General features: G+C 45.0%; 1 protein-coding gene across 11 annotated transcripts in view; it reads right to left on the bottom strand.

Annotated features, from left to right (window-relative positions):
• PITPNM2 (phosphatidylinositol transfer protein membrane associated 2) overlaps positions 1 to 16,299 on the bottom strand; it is a 200,216-nt gene extending 183,917 nt beyond the window's left edge. For 10 of the 11 annotated variants that reach the window (XM_008163521.4, XM_065568715.1, XM_008163527.4 and 7 more), the window contains exon 1: positions 15,930 to 16,069. The gene's annotated coding sequence lies outside the window, so the exon portion shown is untranslated. Of the gene's footprint in view, positions 1 to 15,929; positions 16,070 to 16,203 lie in introns of those variants that run through there. The other variant, XM_065568711.1, reaches the window with a different exon arrangement.
• Between the last annotated feature and the right edge of the window lie 1,289 nt (positions 16,300 to 17,588).

Genomic DNA, 17,588 nt, shown 5'->3' with positions numbered 1-17,588 from the left:
CCGGCTGTAACTAGGTAAGCTGCTGCCAGCACTTTGGCTTTTTGTTTAAAAAAGGAATAAATAAATCCAAAACCAAAAATCACCTTGTATTCAGAATACGCCAGGGAACAGGTGCAGTTTATAACAAGAAAGCTAAATCTAGCAATTAATGCAGAAATAATATGAGGTGCACTGAAAGGGATGTTTCCAGCTCTTCCCTCCCCAATGTCAGTTGCATCTGGATCCTTTACTGTGCTGCTGCGGTTACACACTTTAAGTAACAGAGATGCTTCTGGTTTCACCCATAAAGGGCCTGAGCCAGGAGAAAATATACACAGACTTCAGGAAAATGCCAGGTCTGAGAGACTGAAGGTACTGGTTGGGCTGCAGGCGGATCTATCCAAGGGAAAGGACGTGATGCTGCACAAGGCCAAAAAGGGAAAGGGGGGTGGAGTGGAGAATGACAAAGCAGCTCGGGGAAGGGAAGAGGAGCTCATCTAGCCGTGCACTTCACTTCACTGCAAGGCAACCCCATATCCTGGACCTCTCTGCCCAACTACAGCTATGGAGCCCAAGAGAGTTACTGCACACCTGGGGATGGAGTGACACCCTGTGTGTGGTCTTCAGAGAGGGAATACAAGTGGGCCCCCCAAGGCTCCTGTGGTAAATTTGTTTACACAATTACGAGGAGGAAGGTCTTTCTTTCCTTGGTGGAGTGAGATTATTCAGACTCTCCTCACCCCCGCCCAGGCAGGGCTCCTCACCCTACCATCCTCGCATGGAGTTTCCCCGTCACTTTGTTTGAGGAAGGAAGCAGCTGGGTGAGGAGAGCTCTCTCCTTGGCTGAGCACCAGGGCAGAGATGTCATCCAGGGACAGCTCTTTGGACTGTGCAATGCCTACGACGACACTCAGCATTCACATGGCATTTTCATTCTCAAAGTTCCTTGCAAACAGTAACCAGCCCAGTACCCTGGCAAGGTAGGCAAATGGTTATCCCATTTTACTGATGGGAAAATGGAGGCCAAAAAGGTTAGCAATGGGCCCAAGGTCAGTGATGGAGTCTGCATCAGAGCAAAGATCAGAACCCAGCAGTTCCTGTCTTCCTGTCTTCCGGCCTTGTACTCAGAGCACTGTTCCTGACCTCTCGTAAAACGTTTGTGCTAGGCTGCACGGAGACACACTAAAGTCGCCATATCTATATCCCATGGACTTCGGCAATACTCAGCATCTCAAAGGAGGAGGCCCCACGTACATCCTGACTTAACTCCCCTGGTCCTTGTGTTCTCATTATGGCAGGGAGAACTTGTATTTAATATTATGAGAGCCTGCTGTAAACTGCAGCCAGTCTGTTTAGAACCCCACCTTCCAAAATGGACACTGGCCTTTGGGTCCCTCTGTTGCCATGCCCCTACTAGAACAATAGCAACTGCTCCACATAGGCCTAGTGAGAAGGCCAGTTACAGTCTCACCATACACAGTGGACTTCACCACAGTGATCTGCCATAGCTGTCTGTCTAATGTTAGTTTAGGAATTACCACAAAAGGGTGGAAAAAATCCTCCCAAGAGGGAGCATCCTCAATGGGGGTTGCAGACACTGAGATTCTGAAGGGCCAAGCAATTGAGGAAGCTGCTTTCTGCTGGATGAGGGCTTTGCATTTGTTTTCACTGAGGGAACCTCATGTTTTATACATGAAAATGTTATCGCCCCAAGTACACATTTCTAAAAGATCTGCTCTGGCTGGTACATGCAGCTTCCTTTTAGGAAGGCTTTTTTAAATTTAAAGTGTATTTTAATCTGCTGATTTTTAACTATTTTCTGATCACTCTCTCTAGCTGGGTATGTTTAAAGCAAAGAACTCCTCAACAGCTCCAGCCCCAGCCCCTTTCCAAATACACGTGGCAATTAAAGCAGAAGTGGTAACTACTGCACAGCATATTTCAGGTGAAACGAGAAGTCTCAAAAAAAGAAAAAAAAACCCACAACCACATTTGATCAGGACCTGACAGAGAGGAAATAAAGACTGTCTGGGTTTAAATAATATGCTTCAAGAGAGGATACAGAGAGCTTTTCCATCATGTTCTACAAATGAATTGTAGTCTCCCTGTATAGATGAAACCCATAATCCACAATAATATTCAGGCTTTCACCTTTATTCTCTGTTTTATCAGAGCTCATCTGCTGATCACCCATGAGCTCCATGGAATAGCGCTTTATATTTCAGTGTCAACACAGAAGTGCCATGGTAATGATTGAAAATATTTACATATTGCCTCACTGATTGGTTCTTTTGACCATCTGGCTAGTCTGCATTTTAAAAGGGTTTTAAAAATACAGTATATATTATTTTTGAAGTGGATTCTTGCACGCTGTTTAGGTCCAGGTAGAGCATCACACATGAATCCATCCCTGCTACAATTCTTAATCCTAAATATTAAAGATTGAAAATTTACAAATTTCACCCCAATTTTAGCTGAAATAATAATTTACTTATTTTCCTAACCGAAAATGAGTGCTCAGCACCTATCAGAACAAACGAATGTGCCAGTTCAGCAACCATGTCTCATTTTTAATGAGGTAAATGGTGTCATCTTTTGGACAACTGATGAGTCAAATGGAAACACGTCATTTAGGTTTGTCACAATTTGCTAGCTTTCATTATTTTACAGATTAAGACATAATTTTATAGAAAGGTTTTCTTCAAGAGGCAATAGCTCATAGTAGCTTAAGAACATTGGGCCCCAGTGCTGTCATTTGTATTACAATAGCATCTGGAGGCCCCAACTGAAAGGTAAGTCCCTTTGTGCTAGGCACTGTACAAATACATACTGAGAGACAGTCCATACCCAAAAGAGCTCACAATCTAAACAAACAAGACAGACAAAGGAAGCATTACCGCCATTTTACAGCTGGGGGACGGGAGCACAGAGAAATCAAAAATTAAATCCTAAAAATAAAACAAACGCTACTGCCCTGAGCTACAATAACTTTCTATTTGCTATGATTAAGTTAAGTCGGCTTTCCAGTGTACGGTACAGTGCTTTGGATTTCCCTTCCCTCGTTGCTCCTATCTTTCCTTATTGGAGACCCCATATTGGAAACTCAGAGATGTTGAGCTTGTGCTTTTCATGCAGGATTAGTAGTGAGCTCAGCTACATTTCTCCCCTCTCCTAGATATAGTAGCATATGGCCACAATTTAGGAGCCAGTCCTGCTGGCCTTCACTGGTAGAGACCCCAAGTGACTGAAGTAGGAACAGACTTAGGAAGCTGGCTTTAAATTGGATTTATCCCTGAAAACAAACAGCTTTGGTAGGATTTACATCAGAGTTTTAATCATATAAAAAAGCTAACTGTTTTGCTACTGAAATCTTTGCTAGAAGAGCTTTAAATATTTACTCCAGCTATCGCTAGTCAGATTAACATATGTTAACAGAAGGAACATATTGCCAATTCAGCAACTGATTCTGGAGAAAAGGCATCTCACCCATTCCCCCCAAATTAGTGGTTTAACTTCACCCTGGTATTCAGTTATGTGATCTACTGTACAACTCTGATTTTCAGTAGTTTATGAAAAATAAGTAAGTGTAATGTTAACATCTGCCTTACAGATACTACAGTAAAGGGTGTGGAATAAGAATTTGACTAGAGTACACTGAGAAAAAAAAATGAATGGACCTAGTTCATTCCCCAGTCTACAAATAAAGTTTTTAAAAGTTTAATTCATTTACAGTAGGTTTCATAACAATATAACCAAATTATGCACAAAAATTTAACGATTACAAGTTTACTGCAAGATCTCTTTCAAGCACTTAGTAGGAATATTAAAATGCAGTTCTCCTCTGAGAAGCAGCTGCAAAACTGACATCGTGGGGTTCCAGGTTTAGTCTCTTGGTGATTTCAGGTCAGTTTACAACAGAAGATGCATATTCTAACTGCTGGTGCTGCAAACTCAACTTGAGGTCTGAAAGCCAAGGTCTGCCTCAGATCATCAGCAGTAAAAACTGCTAACTCAACTTAGACGAAAATGTTATTGATGATGCATAAGATAAAAGATATTCCTGCCTGCTCTTTAAGCTCCGCACTACTAGCAGGGAGTCAAAACAAGGTTTTGTCACTAAAGCAATCAGGTATGGCTCAAAGACACCCAGCATGCAGACATGGTGAGTAGGTACTAGTGGAACTGTGCTCATTTTATTACAGCCCTGTTTCTCACAATAAAAAACACTGACACTGGTAATTTTAATACTATTCCTGCAGGGGGTGTGTTAGGAAAGGTGGCCTCATTTTGAAAATCAAAAACCAAATTTGAAACGCTCTTTTCTCTGAAGAAGAGCCTGCAACACAGAACAACTCCAGTGCTTACATGGGGGACATTCTGCTCTCAGTTACATTTCTGCAGCCCTACCGAAATCAACAGGGCTATATGGTTGTACCAGAGGGAGGGACTTGGCCTCACCAAGGCTTGGGAGGAGGGGAGGGAATGCCATTACTGCCAGAGAGGTTAGCACATGTCCTGGCAGGATAGGTGCAGTACTTTATTTAAAAAAACTAACAATCGGCAGTATCATTCCTAAATGTGGAGAAACCAGCAGAAGGAAGCTGATTCCACAAGAAACTTTAACTGTTCACTGGGGAGAGACAGGGTTCCTCCTCCATAAACTTACAGGCATCGACATCCATGCTGGACACAGGCTAGTTGCAGGGCCCAGTGCTTCTACTCAGTTCCACAGCACTTCCCATGGACTCCCCACTGGGAGGTGCTGGAAACTCCCCTCCAGGGAATATCACATCATGCAACATAAGAGGATGCTGGTGATGTCAACATTATCATATGCAAGAGAATCTCCCTGGGGGTGGGGGAAGAGAGAAATGCCCTCACCATCCATGACAGGTTTCAGAGTAGCAGCCGTGTTAGTCTGTATCCGCAAAAAGAAGAACAGGAGTACTTGTGGCACCTTAGAGACTAACAAATTTATTAGAGCATAAGCTTTCGTGGACTACAGCCCACTTCTTCGGATGCATAAGAAGAAGTGGGCTGTAGTCCACGAAAGCTTATGCTCTAATAAATTTGTTAGTCTCTAAGGTGCCACAAGTACTCCTGTTCTTCTTTTCACCATCCATGGAGTCCGAACCCTTTGCCAAGCTTACAGAAGTGCCTTCCACAGGGTCAACGGAAAGGAGAAGCATGTCACAGAACTAGTGCATCTCTGTGGTGAAGTCCACTGTGTATGGTGATTAACTCAGAATGGGAAACAATGTACGAGAGTAAAACATTTTGAACAGCTTTCCTCACAGATTTGCAAGAAAAATCACCACTGTTAAAGATCAGCCCCTAATTCAATACAGCTTTTCCCACTCAGAGCAGCGATGATGCATTTCCAGTGCCCTGGTTCAAATAATATCATTATATGAATCTCTGGCCAAGTAGCTTGTCAAATAGAGCTACCAAAGTATGCAGAGAGTCAAAAACTCATCCTGTTACACTAAACAAACAAACTGATAAAATACACACGAGGCTAGAACAGAGGCTTGCTACATAAGAGCTGCTGCTGGAAGGTTAATGCTTCAATTAAGCTTGCCCTAATATGCATTTCTACCTGGCAGTTACTGTGTGTTAAATAAATTCTGTCGTTGAAAAGCCCATTTAGGGGAGTTTACACAAGAGATAGTGAGCTTTAAGAGTCGTTCTGGGTTCACAAAACAGATAGGACACATATTGTAGCCATGCTAAATGCATATTTGGGAACAATTCTTCAAAGTGTTACTTTATAGTGGATACAATTAAAAACAAAACAAGTGTTTACCTTCTGCAATAGTTAAATTAACTGCAGTATTTCATAGTCTAAGTAGGGGGAAAACAGCAGTAAATTCAAATATGATCTTCAAATCTTTGTAAATGTGGCATTTGATACACACACAACTCCTCAAAAAACCCACACACCATGGTGCCTACTGTGCTTCTGTTCATATCATTTATTTAGGTGGGACTATACAATGCACAGGATAGGGGCCCAAATGAGTGATCTGCCAGAACTGCTCAACAGAAAAATAGTCTCAGCTTGGTTACATGGGAATATTCATGAGAGTCAGTGTGCACCAAAAGATAGGGCACTGGCTTAGGAGACAGGAGACCTGGGTTCTTTCCCTGGCTTTTTGGCTGACTCACTGTGTGACTTGGACAAACGACTTTACGCTTCAGTGTAAAGATCTGTAAAATGGAGATGATGATACTTCAACCTCCTTTTCAAAGAGCTTTGAGATAGTCAGATAAGGGACATATAGAAGAGGTAAGGGTTATCTAGAGAGAGATAAGCCCTCTGTTTTTCCCACAGCATTTTAAATTCTTGTTTTCAGAGGTATCCACAGTTAGGCTAGGTCTACACTACCCGCCTGAATCGGCGGGTAGAAATCGACCTCTCGGGGATCGATTTACGGGACGCGACAATCGATCCCTGAATCGACGCTCTTACTCCACCAGCGGAGGTGGGAGTAAGCGCCGTCGACAGGAAGCCGCAGAGGTCGATTTTGTCGCCGTCCTCACAGCGGGGTAAGTCGGCTGCGATACGTCGAATTCAGCTGCGCTATTCACGTAGCTGAATTTGCGTATCTTAAATCGACTCCCCCCGTAGTGTAGATGTAGCCTTATTTAGACATTAAACTCTCTCTCCCCTTGTTTCCCACCCTTTCATTCACTTTATTTGCTACTAGAGAGGGGGCAAGTAACAAAGTCTGGGTATGTTCAGGCTAGAATACTAGGAGCCTGACGCCAGGTTGAGAGGCCTACAGAGGGAAGTGTTTCCAGCTGCAGAGTCTGGCTGAGAAATATTTAAAAGAAATTAGGATCCATGTTTCCATCATGCAGGGGGAACAACCGACTCAGTGAAAGGGAAAATTAAACAGCTTGGAAATGCCTACAATTGGTTTTCAACCTGAGATACAGCAAGAAGATGTAAATATTTGGATTTCAATTTAATCTGACACGATAAACATAAAACCATGTTCTATTTCCTTTAAAGAAAAGGGGAAGGGGGAAGAACAACAACATTAAAGTAAGTAAACTGCTCACAGAGAAAAATCATTCTACATTGTTCCTTTTCCCTAAAAGGAGGCCCCTTAGATTACCTAAAACTATTGAGCTTAAAAAAAAAAATCATAACAGAAATTCACACCCCATTTTGTGCCTTTCTGTGACAGAAGGCAAAAAAGAAAAATCGTAATCTATTAATTCCAAGCTCCTAGCAACTTTGTTGGAAGCAGGAGTGGAACCTGAGCGTAAACTCACAAGGCACAACAGAATTCTTTACCTCTTCAGAGATAGTCACAGCCCTGCCAGCTTTCCCAAGAAGTCATAATTCATTGGCTTCAATTCAAAATGAGCTGACAGAAGAGTGACGCACTTAGCCCCAAACCAGATTTCTGATGACCAGGGCTGGCTCCAGGCACCAGCTGAGTAAGCTATGGCTTGGGGCGGCAGATTGTTGGAGGCGGCATTCTGCCCAATCCTAGGGTGGCACGACTGCTTTTTTATTTTGGTTCTTGTTCCGCTCCGGCCGCCCTGTAGGGGGCGGCGGCGTGGAGAACCAGAGCGCCCTGCAGGGCAGTCCTCTTCCTTCCCTCCCCGCCGACCGGAGCGGAGCCCTCGCGGCAGGAGGCGGCACAGCGGGAGGGGCCGCGTGGGCAGCGCCCCTGCTGTAGCCCTGGCCGCCCCCTTCTCTCTCTCTCCCGCCCGCTCCCTCCCCCCACAGCCAGTCCCCCTGCACCCGCGCTCCAGCCACGCCGCAGGTTTTTGTGGTTTTTTTTGCTTTGCTGTTCTGGCCGCCCCGTTTTTTTGTTGTTGTTTTTTTTTGCTTGGGGCGGCCAAAAAGCCAGAGCTGATGACTAACCAATTCGAGACACATTGTGTAAGCTGAACAGTAGTGATCCACAGCTGTACTATAAAAACCCGCAATCCCCCCATATCCTTTTAAAGCACTTAGTAGAATTAAATCCTTATGATTTGTCCAACACCCTGCAAGGACCTGACTCTTCCTATACATCTTGGGATAATGAGGCCTTTCCAGTGGCTCTTGACAATGAAGTGTTAAGGTATGTCAAGGTCCTCCATATGCTTGTACTGTTACACATGCCCACTTTCTAAGCAGGGCATTGCACTGTTGGAAGAGAATGCCTTTTGAGGACATGGCTGTATGGGTTAAATCAGATAATTTGCTTGACCTAGTAGCTAAGGATTAGATCTGTAAGCACCAGCAATCCAAACAAATTATAGTCAGCTTTTCTATCCATCAAATTAGTTGCACTCACCATGACAAATTAAAAACTTTAAACCATTAACTCACTATTGTCTTTTATAACCTCTCCTGACGGTACAAGAATGCTGGGATGCGCCTTTCTAGATTGCTACAGCACACCATTTAGGACATTAGCCAATTCTCTGCCCTTTTCCCCTGGTCACCTAGGCTTATAAATTGGCTATAAAAATTCACTCCAAGCAGGAATCTGATATACTTGGTCTCAGCTAGGGAGCTAAGCTGCTAAGTCACTCTGGTGGGGGAATAGTTAGTGGTGAATCATCATTGCTTATCTTATTCAAGGTCTCTCTCCAAGCTGCCTAAGTGCTGTTCCTTCCCTGTGCACATAACGGTTATAAAGTCTCCTGTGAGTACTCTCATGGCCCTTACTGAGCACAGCTGTCTAAACACCATGCAAAACCAAATGGAATCTGTGTAACTCTTCCAAAACTATCCAGGATACCCGACTCCTTACATTTTTCTCATTGCTGGGCATCTCACTGTCCACAAGGTTGAGGATTCCTGATCTTATAGCCTTGTCGGACTCATCAAAACATTTTGGCTGCTGCATCAAAGCTGGAAGACGGTCCAGAAGCAGTTCATTTGGAACCCCTGAGCTGCAACTGAGTTGGGAAGAGATGCAAAAACTAAAGTCCTAATGACACATGGTCATTAAAAGATCCTACTGCTCTTTTATAAGAGCACGGGTAACTTTGGCCTGCTGCCCATATCCCAGCTCAGACAATTACATTCTACCCACAGTCTTATTGGCTAAAATATTCTTTGTCAATTCCTGTCCTCAACTGTTTTGTTGCTGAACACTCTCATACACCTGACATGCCCATCCCAGGAGGCAGCTGCAACTTAGCGGCAGGGGAAGCGATATTCATGCATCCCATTCCAAACATAAAGAGGTGTTGTGTGGCACAGTGGTTAGTCAACATTCATCAAATCCCTCAGGATCCTTAGATGAAAAGGCACCCTACACCAGCAATGCCAGCTATTACTGTTACACAGCATCCCTCCCTGCTCTCCTTTATGAAGATTTACAGATAACTGGATTCATTGGCAGATTAGCCAGTGCCTCATTTCGCCCAGCATGGGGGGTGGGTGGGCAGAGCAGGGAAAGCCCCCACACCCCGACCCACTCCCCAGCAAGAGTGCCGAGGGTGGGGAGGTACTTCAGGCGGAAGGGATGGGGCCCCCATTTGCTCTGGTCCAGGGCCCCACAAAACCCTAATCCACCCCTGACTGGACTGTATGGAGAAGAGCACCAGGCAATGAGGCTCAGTCCTAAAAGAGGCCTTCATTCAAAGTCAGAAATATCTTCCTGCATGGATTTCCTCAGGTATCCCCAAGTATTCTCCAGGGGTTGTTTTAGCTCTAAGTTTATTGGATTCTTCCTACTTTTCATTGATGGAGCTTGCAAACACATTTTCAAGCTCAGTTACCTTTTTCTCTGTGGCACATTCCTTCACTATTTATCCTCTGACAAAGAGAATCCTTCCATCCTCCTCTCTGGGCGAAATCTGTCATTGTGCAGAGGGTGATCACCAGGGCTCCAAACCACTTAACCCTGTAGACCTTTGTCCCCTGCAGAATGGAAAGGAGATTTGACTCCTGACACCTGTAGATCTTAGGTGATACACCAGAAGCCAGGATCATCCATGATAAGATCGGGTGTATTTTCACACTGTTTCCCAGTTCCCTCAGTGCAACTCACTGAAGAGTCAGTATTCAGATAGTTACACATATTAACCTCATTGCCCATGTTACTAATAGTTTATACGCAGAATTTTCAGGAGCTCTTCACCCTGACTTAACACCCCTATTGGGTAAAACTCCTGTTGACTTTCAAGGGAGCCGAGCAAGGCTGATACTAAGTATTTTTGAAAATCCCACCTTACGTTATTAAGATTGAAATAATTTTCCAAAAATTTATTGTTCACTATTTATGTTGTTTGTTTACAATTGGCACCACACTTAACTGAGACACTGAAACTGGACTACTCAGATACACTTTGGGTTTATAAAAAGTTTCAATTTCAGATTCTCCTGCCCTAGTACAATGATTCCCAACATTGCCTGGGAAAAGTTATAAACAAATGCAGGTTTAATTTTATTCTCTCCACCCTAGCCTCCCTCAGTTTCATAACTATATTTCTATTCATACTGGGATTTGCAAAACACTTGTTTGTTTGTTTGTTTACAAAACCTGAAATCTGGGACTGAAAAACAGTCTTTCACTAATTTTTGCTTTTTTAAATAGAAACACTGATTGCACTCCTTCTCTTTACAAATCACCTTCAAAATAAATTAGTAGAAAAATTAACCATTTTCTCTAATTTGTGAATTTAAGACAATTCAAATAAGAAAAATGCATTTTTGATAGAAAACTTAAAAGGGAAAGTGACAGGTTAAGAAATATTTCCCAGTGGATTGTACTGGTCCTAGAACACATTATTGCATTCTCACAAATTCACAGTAATGAGTCATGCTAGATTCAGAAAAAAATAAATAGCAGCTACCACTCTACACTATAAAGAGCACCATTTTACTCTACAGCTCTTGAATCAGGCCTTCACATAACAGTTTGTTAAAATATATAGTGTGGCTAATTAGCTATGAGATTATGTCGATATCACAATAAATAGGACAGGTTTTTTTTTCTTACCGAAGTGTGTAAATTCCAAAAAAACCTGTTTGGGGCAGTTGAATGAGCCTTTTAAAAAATTAGCTTACCTGGAAGATGTGATGCTGCATTAGAGAAAACGCTCAGAAGCAATACAGATTTCAAATTAAAAAGGCAAATCAATAAAATAATTAAACCCCAAAACATCCCACTTTCACTTGCAACTTTTTAGCATTTCTCAACAGGCTAAAACACAGTCTTTCTAAATTGGTTATTAACTAAAATTAGCAGACGCATAAAACTCCCACATACCAGATGCCAGTTCACAATAAACGTTTGGGCTGTTCGATGCACAACACTGAAGACATTCAAATATGCTGTCCGAAGCAAATCCAAAATAACAGGGATATTGTATCAGAAAGTATTGTTTTGGTGAAAGATGCCCATTAAATAAACTACCATCCAAAAAATCACTCTCTGAGGTCTTCATTCTGCTCTCACTAACCGAGGTGTAAATCAGGATTAAGTCTGCTGAAGTCATTAGAGTTATTCTTGTGAAAAGTTACTGTAAATAAGAGGAGATTTCGGATCAGAGTGCATTAAGACTGAACAATCCACCTCTACTCAGCAAAACAGTTAAAGCACGTGCTTAAGTTTCAATGGTTTCAGTTTTCAGAGTGGTAGCCATATTAGTCTGTATCAGCAAAAACAACGAGGAGTCCTTGTGGCACCTTAGAGACTAACACATTTATTTGGGCAGAAGCTTTCATGGGCTAGAATTCCTCGTTAGTTTTTTTAATGGTTTCAGTGAGACTTAAGCACATAAATGTTTTGCTGAATTGGAGCCCAACAGCTGATCCAAAGTCTACTGAAGTCAACGAAAAGGCTCTCCATTAACCTCAGCTGGCTTTGGATCAGGTCCTAAATTAGGCAACATTTTCTCATCCACGCACCTAGACATACCTTACCACCTTTTCATGTTCCAAGGTACTTTTAAAGATATGAGATAGTTGTTTATTTACATAATTATTGTTTCTTGAACACAGATGCAAAAAAGTTATATTAAAAAGATGAACAGCTGCTACCATATGCTGTTTAAATGGCCACAAAAAGCATCTAAGGGGCCATAAAGGGAATAGTAAGGGAATTAAAAACAATTTTTATTCATGCAGATGGCCTAGCATACGTACATTCATTAAGCTGGTATCAGCCATGCTTTAATTAAAAGTTAGTTATGGAAACTTAAATATGATTAATGCAAATTAACATCCTAACAGGAGTCTGCTCTATCTATCAAAGGTAAGACACGTAACAAGCCACATTTTTAACCCCTAAACCTCAGTCATTTGCTCACATCTCTTTTTCTCTCTCTCTCTTTGAGATGCTATAATGATCAGAATACATGAACAGTATTGTAAAGAAGCATTGCAACGTAGAACCGCAAGAGAGGACTGGTTTGTGGCCATTCTTCTGTCATGCTTAGCTATTCTTCACTTTGTATTTCATGCTAAGGATTTTCAGCCATCAAGCAACTCAGGGACAAGCCCATGAACTGGTCAAACATTAAAATAACCAGCCGTACAAAGATCAATTGAACATATCAGGCATGAGGTCTGTGAAAGGACAGAACGGTGCACTCCCAACAGCCTACTATTCAAGAGTGGAAAAATCACTTAGAAGCTAGTGTTGTGTTTTGTAATATAATCAATCTTCTTCTATTACTCAGGGGCACAAAACAGACATGGTAGAAACAAACATGATAAAAATATTCCAGAGAATCAAGGATCGGGGGCAGAAACGAGGGTTATCAAGCAATAAAGGGAGAGGGAATTTTATGAGTCCACATTATTCAAATATGAAATCAAGTCAGTGCATACTAATTACTAACCCCTGTGCTTACAAAGACTGCACAGTCCCACTGACTTTAATGGGACTACTCACATACTTGGAGTTGAGCATATGCATCAATTTACATTTTATTGCACTGTACTGCAAAACCAAGACACTTGGAATGGAATCTACAGAGTTGGAATCAGTGATGCCAAAGAAGAATGAAATGAAATCAGCCCATCTTCAGGAGGCAGCATGGGCCTCTGGAGAGGGCACTGAACTAGGAGACCAGAGACTGGGGTTCTATTCCCAGTACTGCCATGGATGTGTGGCATAATCTTGAGCAAGTCAGCTGTGCTCTGATTCCCTAACTATGGATAGTAATGTCTTAGCCTCCTTTGTGAGCTATGGATAAACAGCACTCTATAAAGCATCATTATTGATGCTGCCAGACCATACCAGTGCAGTGCCATGGGCTCTCCATGGGGAGCATATACACACGCAGCTCCAGAACCCAGTCCAAAAGCGCTCTAGGCTGTCAGAGAATACTGAAAATTCAGTCCTCATAATCCTTGCAGGTGGATGGAGGAGCAGCCAGCATCTCTCTTTAGGGCCCCTTTGCAAAAAGTAGCATGGAGGTGCTTTCCCCTCCCTCCAAGCAGATGCTCCAACACCCGAATAACCAGAGAATCCCCCTGAAAAGGGAAGTCCCTTCCACCTCTCTTCCCAGAGGGGAAAGCCAAGTCAGACTGCAGAGGGAATAGCTTGGGACAAAGCTGCTTAAATTGCAGCAAGGGAGATTTAGGTTACATATTAGGAAAAACTTCCTAACTGTCAGGGTAAAGCAGCACTGGAACAAATTACTTATGGAGGTTATGGATTCTTTTGTCATTGGAGATTTTTAAGGTTAGACAAACACCTGTCAGGAATGTCTAGATAATAATTAGTCCTTCCTCAGTGCTGGGGACTGGACAAGATCAACTGAGGTCCCTTCCAGTCCTACATTTCTATTATTCTATCTGGTGACTCTTTTATAGATTACATCAGCAGTTCTCAAACTGTGGGTCGGGACCCCAAAGAGGGTCATGACCCCATTTTAATGAGGTTGCCAGGGCTGGCATTAGACTTATTGGGGCCCGGAGCCGGGAGTGAAGCCCGAGCCCCATCACCTGGGGAGAAAGCTGAAGACCGAGCTCCACCACCCAGGGCCAAAGCCAAAGCCCAAGGGCTTCAGCCCGGGCTGGTGGGGCTCAGATTACAGGCCTCCCAACTGGGGCTGAAGCTGATGGGCTTTGGCCTCTGCACCAGGGACAGCGGGGCCTGGACGGGCTCAGGCTTCGGTTCCTCCTCCTGGGGTCATGTAGCACTTTTTGTTGTCAGAAGGGGGTTGCGGTGCAATGAAGTTTGAGAACCCCTGGATTATGTGAACCCAGCTGGTGGTCACAGCTCCATTTCAATTTGAAAAGTGCCCTTGTCCTGAAAGTCAGCCCACTAGCTGGGGACCTTCAGCAGAGAGATTAGAATTGAAATGGGATTGAGACAGATCTGCCCTTTCATCCCTAGAAGTGATCCAGCCAAGTCAGAGTTGACAAGTATCACAGGGCAGCTTGAGGGAAGCTTGTGCTGCCACAGCCTGTGCTGTACCTGCTCTGGGGATGTGCAGAGCGAAGTCTCCAGGGATGCAAATCTGACACCTTTGGTAGGGCTAAATTCACTTACAAAAAAATCCAAACCAAATCAAACACCTAACCTTCAAGTCATGAGTTTAAGATTATGGTCAAAGGTAAATAAATCACATGCTTATAATAAATTTTAGCATTAAAATTATATGACCCTTAAAGTCTAGCAGAGTGGTATCCCTGAAGCCCAGCAATATTTCATACACATCAAGTACATGAACTACCTAAAATGTTCCATCTGCTGGTTTGAAACAAGAGACAGGTACACCTGCTACCTCATATTTTCAAACACAAACATCTCCTCAGACATTATATTCAAATTACAGCCTAAAATTAAGAGGCAAGCCACTCTGCACAAGTAGCCAGCAAGCAAGAAAAAGCCACATTTTAGGATATTTATGGGTTATTTTAACTAGATCATGAGCAGTTCATCTTTTCTGTAAAACCGCATTGTTATTGCTGCAGCTCTTAGATTTGTTGTAATATAATGAAAATAGTCTGTCTTTCCTACCATGCCACCTCATTTACATAGGAAACTTTTTGCTAGCAAAACACCCTGTTTGCCACAGGGCGGGTTAAAACACAGAAGAGTTCTAGCAATACTTAGTTGGAAAGAGCAAGTGACTTGTATTATTCTTCCAGCCTGCTCTCACTGTGCATTACCAGCCCTGTGTTGCTAACTATAGCACCCGAAGAAATCCACGTGAGAAAGCCTGTCAGTGCAAACAACAAAACAATGTTGTCTCTAGGATAGACGTGTCCATGCCTCAAGTACATGTAAAAGAAAAACAGCCCCCTCCAATCTCTCTGAAAGGTTTCTTTGTAGTAATAACAAACACGAGACTGGATCTGCGGGCACAGAAGTGACCATTAATGCATGGGTCTGTGCAGCAGCTCGAAGAGGTTGTTTCTTAGCAACACAGGGAGCAGGGAGCTTTGCCATCCACAGTTCGGTCGTGTTAATAAAACAGACCTGACCAGCTTGAAAAAAAAAAGGGGGGGGGGCATTTTAAAATGTATCTCCCCCCGTCCCCCGAAACCGCTGGTGAAAGGCGAAACTCGCTCCCTGCAGGGACCCACACTCTCGCCCACGTAACTAAGCCGAAGGGGGGACACTCATCCCTCCCCACTCCCGGGTCAGTGGGGTTTGGAGCCCAGAGGAGACTGATGTTATTGCCCCCGGGAGCGATGCCCAGCCGGGGGCCTGTCTAGCCACCTGCTGCCCCCTGCACTATCCCGCCGCTGTCCAGGCTGGGGGCTGAGCCCACAGCCCCTGGGGACCCGCCCGGGTCCCAGCCCAGAGCCTGCGCCACACGCCCCTCCAGCCACCACAGCCAGGCCGGCCCCCGCGCTGGCGGGCGGGCGCCCCCCCCCCCGAACAGCCGCGTCGCCACGGGGCCGCCCGCCCCCTCCGGCTCCAGCGGCCTAGGCCGGCCCCGGCGCCCCCCTCCCGCCGGGACGAGGGGCCCCCGCGCGCAGCAGCGCCTGCCCTGGGAGGCGGCTCCTTCCCCCCACGCACCGGCTGCGGCCCCAGCGCTCGCTCGGCTGCTGCTGCTGCTCTCCCCGGCTACCAGGAGCGGGCTGCCGACCTGCCCGCTTCCCTCTCGCATAATCCCCGGCGAGGGCGGGCAGGGCAGCGGGGCTCCGCGGTGCCGCTGGCCAGGGGGGAGCTGCCGCGGCAATCCCCGGGCTCCCGGCGCGGCTGGGCGGCTGCCTGGCAGGTCTCTTGCCGCGGCTGTGGCGGGAGGAGGGGCGGCCTGGCTCTCCCTCTGCCCCTCGGCAGCGACACGGACCCGGCTGGCAGCCTCCTCTCCCGGCGCGAGCCTTGCCCACTGCTGCAGAGCGCGGCCACTTCCTTCCCCGGCTCGCAGGCATTCCCTCACTCTCGGCACCGGGAGCACCAGGGGACAGCCAGGCGGGGTGCGCCCCCCTCCGGCCGCGGCGGGGTACAACAGCTCCGGCCGGGCAGGGGCCACCTGGGAGCTGCACCCCCGGGCTCTGAGCTGCTGAGGGTGGCAGGGGCTCGGGTGAGGCTGGCGAGAAAACCCCAGCACCGGCTCACTGGTGCTTTACAGAGGTGGGGCGAGAGGCTGGGAAATCTCCCCCTTCCAAACTAGCTGTTCCCTGGGACTAAACTCCAGAACTTTCCGGGCCCCAGCCACAGGGGATGAAGGCAGGTGCAACGGTATAGGGTTAGCCTAAGGACTAATAATACGCTTAGATTGCACTCTTCAGGGCTAGATCTCTACCTGCGTTACAAAGCGAGGGAAGTCAGCATCTTTATCCCCATTTCTCAGATGCAAAACTGAGGTATCCAGAAGTCAACTGACTTCCCCAATGGGGCACAGTGAGTTAATGGCAGAGTCTGGAATGGATCCCACCTCGCCTAAATCTCAGATCCATAAATGGAAGTTTGTCTTGCACAGTGTACACACAATAGCCCTGTTTCTTATGGCACATCGGTACAGGGAGTACCTCATGCTAATAATGCCAGTGCGTTTGGGGATTTAGGAAACACCTTTACCATAGTCCTATTGCTATGGTCATTGCTGGGATCAATGGCTTTAGGGCCATATCCCAGTGCAAGGCAGAGTGCATTGAGGGCTGGATGTAGGGAAAGTAGCTGCCAGGCTTGGAACTTCTCATCCACACTAAAAAGAAACCAGGTCAGCTGGATTCAAGTGAAAGACCTCAGCTCATGCATTGCAACCCCCAGCTAGCACAACAAATATTGGTAAAACTCCTCAGATGACTGCTGGGTGTGGGTGCAAGGCACCAGTCATCATCACCATCTCAAAATATGAAGATAGGGCTTCACTAAGCCATATGATCTCTGTCTCAAAATGTTCATTAATTTCTTAGGCCAGGAAAGATCCCCCATTACCCCTTGATAGATATAATGCAACATGTTAATTACTTGAGTCTGCATCTAGGAGACCTGTGTGTGGCTTTTCTAGAATTTCACAAATCAATGTTTTAAGTCTGGTTTGACAATGCTTGCCTATATCATCTGCATGCTAATTTCCATCCCATGATAATGGGGCTTAAAATTAACTTAAAATTAACAAGCAACTGATAAGCTGCATCCTATAAGCTCTCCTTTACTGATTTTTCTTTCACATTACCTTTTCATCACATGCGAGGGTTGGAACTTAATGGCCAGAATTAGGAAGCCTAA

This window comes from Chrysemys picta, chromosome 15, assembly GCF_011386835.1.
Source record: "Chrysemys picta bellii isolate R12L10 chromosome 15, ASM1138683v2, whole genome shotgun sequence".
Taxonomy (NCBI): domain Eukaryota; kingdom Metazoa; phylum Chordata; order Testudines; family Emydidae; genus Chrysemys; species Chrysemys picta.
This window is presented reverse-complemented; position numbering and strand designations above follow the sequence as displayed.